Source organism: Triticum aestivum, chromosome 1B, assembly GCF_018294505.1.
Source record: "Triticum aestivum cultivar Chinese Spring chromosome 1B, IWGSC CS RefSeq v2.1, whole genome shotgun sequence".
In the NCBI taxonomy this organism is placed as follows: domain Eukaryota; kingdom Viridiplantae; phylum Streptophyta; class Magnoliopsida; order Poales; family Poaceae; genus Triticum; species Triticum aestivum.
The window spans coordinates 492929686-492935685 of record NC_057795.1 but is presented as its reverse complement, the minus strand read 5'-3'; positions in this window follow the sequence as shown (position 1 = coordinate 492935685).

The window sequence follows — 6000 nt, the reverse complement described above, 5'->3', positions numbered from 1 at the left end:
GAAAGGATGTGCCTTATTTAGGCTTGACTATGCGGACTTGAACTATTGTCCCATTTGCAAGTGTTCCAGGTATATTGTGGTAGACAACGGTATGGGTGAGAAGACACAAACCAAAATCCCTGTTAGTGTTCTTCGGTATATGCCAATCATACCAAGACTTCAACGTCTTTTCATGGTCGAAGAGACGGCCAGACAGATGACATGGCACAAAATAGGCAAAAGAACCGAACTAGATGCAGATGGTAATCTGATGATGGTACACACATCGGATGGTGTTGCGTGGAAAAAGTTTGATGAATTACATGCTGACAAAGCGGCAGATCCGAGGCATCCTCGAGTCGGCATCAGCACCGATGGGTTCAGTGTGTTTGGTATGACGGCAGCCCAATATAGTTGTTGGCCCATATTTGTCTGTCCACTCAATCTCCCCCCGGACAGATTATGCAAAGAAAGAACATTTTCCTGACGTTGATAATTCCAGGGCCCAACTATCCGGGGAAAAATCTGAATGTGTACATGCAGCCTCTTAAGGACGAATTGCAAGAAGCCTGGGATAATGGGTTCAAGACATACGACGCCTATAGCAAACGAAACTTCATAATGCGTGTCTGGTACATGTACTCGACGCATGACTTGCCGGCGTATGCTCTATTCGTTGGCTGGTGTGTGCATGGAAGGTTCCCGTGCCCCACATGCAAGGGAGCTCTTGAGTTTCGTTGGCTTCAGGCCGGTCGCAAGTTTTCTTGCTTCGACATGCATAGACAGTTCCTGGATCCTCGCCATAAGTTCAGGAAAGACAAGAAGAACTTCATCAGAGGTAGAGTTGTAAAAAACTCTGCACCACCTGCGTTGACAGGCCAACAGACCCTGGATCAGTTAAACGCTCTCGAGCCAGATCCAGAGCGTCCAGGGTACTTCAAGGGGTATAATTCTGAGCACGCCTGGACTCACAAAACATGCTTATGGGATCTGCCTTACTTCAAAGACCTCCTTTGCCCACACAACATCGACGTGATGCACACTGAGAAGAATATCGCCGAGGCACTTTTTGGTACATTGTTCGGCATAGATGGGAAGTCAAAGGATAATACTAAGGCTAGAGTCGATCTGGAGGCGCTATGTGATAGGCCGTTACAAAACATGAAAGAACCGAAAGGAAAGCAGAACTGGACGAAGCCAAAGGCATGGTTCAATCTTGGAAGGCCAGCTATGAGGGAAATTATCTTGTGGGTGAAAATGCAGTTGATGTTCCCCGATGGGTATGCAGCGAATCTAAAGAGGGGAGCGAGTCTTGATAAATTGAAGATATTTGGTCTCAAGAGTCATGATTGGCACATATGGATTGAGCGGGTAATGCCGGTGATGTTGCGTGGCTTCATCCCTGAGGATGAATGGCTAATACTGGCAGAACTCAGCTATTTCTTCCGTGTTCTTTGTGCGAAAGAACTATCGCCTGGCGTGCTAGAAGAAATGGAAGAGTTGGCGCCAGAGTTGATCTGCAAGTTAGAGAAGATCTTTCCACCGGGCTTCTTTAATCCAATGCAGCATTTGATTTTGCATCTCCCGACCGAGGCAAGATTGGGGGGGCCCGTGCAAAATCGTTGGTGCTACCCAACTGAGAGGATGCAGAAGACGCTTCGAGAAAAATGTAAAAATAAATGTAGAATTGAAGCGTCTATGGCTGAGGCATTCATCACTGAGGAGGCGACAAACTTCGTGGCAGCACACTACGAAACCAAAAATCGTCATTTGCATAATCTGAAGCCTCGGTACAATGCTGACGAGCCTAAAAAGGGTGGATCCAACCTCAGCCTATTCAAAGGCAACCTCGCACCAGCCAGTGTTTCAAATCCAGTATCTTTGGATAACGAAGAATGGCGGACCATTTCGTTGTATATCTTCAACAAGTAAGTTCTCGGTACATTGTTTCGCAACTTCTATTTCCTTTGAACTGCTCTTATTCCTGGATATTTCATATAGTCGATACGTCACCCTATTCTCGTATGGAGCGGTGATCCAAAAGGATTCCGTCGAAGAGTATGAGCTTCTCGCAAAGCAAGGAGGCGGCTATCCCGGTTTCATCTCTTGGTTCAAACAAACGGTAAATTCTATTAGACAATTTCATTTCATTCGCTAATTTGTGCGTAATGCAACAATCCTTTCATATTAAACTTGTAGGCTAATTCAGAGTCTATGGACGCCGAATTGAGACAAGTCGCTAATGGTTTTGACTATAAGGTCCGTTCATTTGACAAATACGACATCAACGGGTATCGTTTTCGTACCTATGGCAAAGAGCTATCTATGGCCGACCGAAAGTCTACAAATTGTTGTGTATCTGCTATCGGCGAAGGAGGTACCGAGTATTATGGGAGAGTTGAAGCAATTTATGAACTTCTATTCTATGGTGAAAACCCACCGAATGTCGTAGTCTTCAAATGTTATTGGTTTCAGCCGAAGGAGACTAGAAGGACTCATGAACATATAGGGCTAGTTGAAATCAACCAAAGCACCCATTTAGATGTTCCTGATGTCTATATTATGGCTCAACAGGCGACCCAAGTATTCTATCTACCCTGGGCCTGCCAAACTAATCCAAATCTGAAAGGTTGGGATGTCGTTTATGAAGTGCCGCCACGTGCTAGACTATCTCCCCCAAAGGAAGAGGATTATGAACCTCACATTAACCCAGACACATATGAAGGAGAATTCTTCCAAGAGACACGTCTTTCCAAAAAGCGTTTCAAGAACCGGTATACTTCACCCCAAAACATTGAAGTAGACAGCGACAGTGAATCCCACATCACCCCAGAGGAGGAACAAGAAGAGCCGGAACAAGAAGAGGTTACTGCTGCGGACGACCTCTCAATGCTTGACCGATTACGTAAAGGTGGCCTTCCACATGTTGATGCCACTGAACCCTATGAGCCCGTCATTGATTATAGTGATGATGATGATTATGCATTTATTGATGATACTGATCGAGATTATTAGTAGTGTCAGGTATTCAATTTTTTTATGTTGTACTTGATGATGATACACTTAAGTGATATACATATTATTATTCATGTCGGTATTTTTTTTATGTTGTACTAATTTCGTTTACTCTTTGTCATGGCAGGTGTTGAAAGATGGAAGGGGAGCCGACTGAGGCCAAGGACAAACGTGCCCAAATTGAAGGTGTGCCACACCATCAAGGTAGCTCCAGCTTATATCAGTTCGGGCGGAATTGGGTAATGTGGTTTGCTTCATTATTAATGCAATTCATTCATCATGCTAGCTTGAGCCCTTTAATTACTAATTTACTTTGTTTCTCTCTTTCAGGCATGCTACAATAAGACGGATAAGGTGCCAGAGGGGTACGACCTGTATGCCATGGCCCACACTGCCTCTTACAAGCAAGTCAAGGGGAAGGCGAGGAAAGGGGAGGAGTTTAACCCGAGCCAGATCCCCTACAATCCAGAGCAGGTGATGATATCTAGTGGCGGGAGGTCCCGTGGCTCCATAGCCATTGATCCAGAGATTGCTCCTGAGACCACGGTGAGTTTAATTTGAATGGACGTTACTTGCTAGTCTTAACATTTGAGTGTCATCATGCTAACGAAACATTGGAAATGATCTTTGGTGCAGCGTTACTCCACACAAGCATCACACGATCCTTCTCCAGCTACTGGCCTGAGCCAGCCCGCTCCCACACCTCCATGATCAAGGTAAGTTTCTCTAGTTTTTTGCTTAACAAATGCATAAAGACCTAGACTTAGCTTTATTTCATCCAATATGCTTACCTTAATGACCTAGACGTAGCTTCTTTTCCTGCAAAATGACTTAATAAGCTTACTGACCTCCAAAACCAGCCATTTTACCTAAGTTAGCTCTAAAACGATCTATACTTAGCTTTGTTTCCTCCAAAATGACCTAAGTTAGTTATAATATGCTTAGTTAACTAGGTTTGCTCAATAATGACATGTACTTACCTTACTTATGTAAAAAACGGCATAATTAGCTTAGTTAGCTCATAAACGATCCATTTTACCTACATTAGCTCTAAAATGATGCATTTTACCTAAGTTAGCTCATAAACGATCCATTTCACCTAAGTTACCTCACAAACGATGGCGTGCTTCTTCTTCTAGTCTTCTTCTTCTAGTCACCTTTTCCTAACTTTCTTATTTGCCATTTTGCAGATTTCATTCACTTCTCGGAAGCTAGCTTGCTATGATGGAGTGCTTGTTTTTAATTTCATTCTCTTCTAGTATTCTTCTAGCTTGCTACGATGGAACTTGCTATCTTGATGAAACTTTGCATTGTAATATGTATGTGCAACTTTGCTATCTTGATGGAACTTGCTATGTATGAGTGGATGGAACTATATATGTATGTACGATGAAACTTATGTGCTGTTAAATAGCTCTGTGAAATATATCTATATATGTCATATATATTTGCTGTGAAAATTGTTGGATTTAAAAAAAACAGAAAAAAGAGCCAATATGCAGGCTCTTTGCCGTCAGCCACCGACGGCAAAGGTCTCTTTGCCATCAGCAGCGGACGGCAAAGAGGCCACATGGCAGGCAACTGTGCTTCCTGGGAGGCTGACCTATTTGGTCAGTTTGCCAACAGTGGCTGACGGCAAAGAGAAAAAAAAACTTTGCCTACAGCGGCGGACGGCAAAGGCCTTCCTATGTTTGCCGTCAGCGGCCGACGGCAAAGGCTTGCTGTTAACCACCTAACGGAGTAACAGCGCAATTATTGCCGTCAGTATTCTTTGCCGTCGGCAGCTGATGGCAAAGGACCCTTTGCCGTCAGCCGCCCGAAGCGGACGGCAATGTAGCTCTTTGCCGTCCCGTACGTTGCCGTCCAGTTTTGCCGTCCGCGGCAGACGGCAAAGACCTTTGCTGTCCGCCATCCGTGCCTTTGCCGTCCGCCGTGGCTGATGGCAAAGTAGCTGATTCCTGTAGTGGTATTCTATATTCTCAAGAGAAGCCTCTAGTGAAAACTATGGCCCCCTGGTCTATTTTCTATCATATATTAAAACCAAAAATACCTTGCTGCAATTTTCTTTTATTTATTTTATTTTGTATTTTTGTTCGATCTATCTATCAAAAAAAATATCTTTTAATCTTGCTCGTAACCGTTGAAGGATTGACAACCCCTCTACGCGTTGGGTTGCAAGTATTTGTTGTTTGTGTGCAGGTGTTGTTTACATAGTGTTGCTTGGTTCTCCTACTGGATTGATAACCTTTGTTTCATAACTGAGGCCAATACTTATCTCTACTATACTGCATCATCCTCTCCTCTTCGGGGAAATCCCAACGCAGCTCACAAGTAGCAACGCGCGCGACACCCGTCTACTCCTCCCCCTGGCCCGCCAGTCGGCGGCACAACCACCACCATTTCCCCCCACTTTCCCAAAAAACTCCTGCCGCTCGCTCTCCCGCCCGCTCGCCATGGATGATGTGCCAGTCCTCGGTGCCGCTGCCGGCCTCGCCTCCCTCGTCTCCTCTGGCCTCATCTCCCTCGCCTCCACCAAAGGCAAGGCCCGCGCCCCGCAAGACTGCGGCACCACCCAAGAAGAAGCAATTGACGCCTGAGCAGCGGGCCATGTTGTCGGCCAAGAGAAAGGGCCAAAGGCACGCACAAGACGCCAAGCTCGAATCCGCGGAAGCCGCCGCCCTCTCTGCCGCTGCAGAGCAGGAGGAAACCAATGTCCGAGTTGCCACGGTAACGAGGGAGGCCCTGCTCTACCTAGGGTTGAACCTGGTCATCACGGGATTGTTAGCGCCGCCGTGGCCAGCACGGGCTCGTCGGCATTTCCTCGTGTGGTACTGCCAGAGTCACCGCGTGCGTCTACCATGCAGCCGATTCCCGGCTTCCATGTCTATCCGCAAGCCTCCCGCTTCTCCGAGGAATGCTCCCCGTAGGTGAGGGTGGTGGCACCGTCCACACCCGATGTCGCGCCCATGGCCATCAACCTCAACACCACACTGGTGGCCCGTGGAT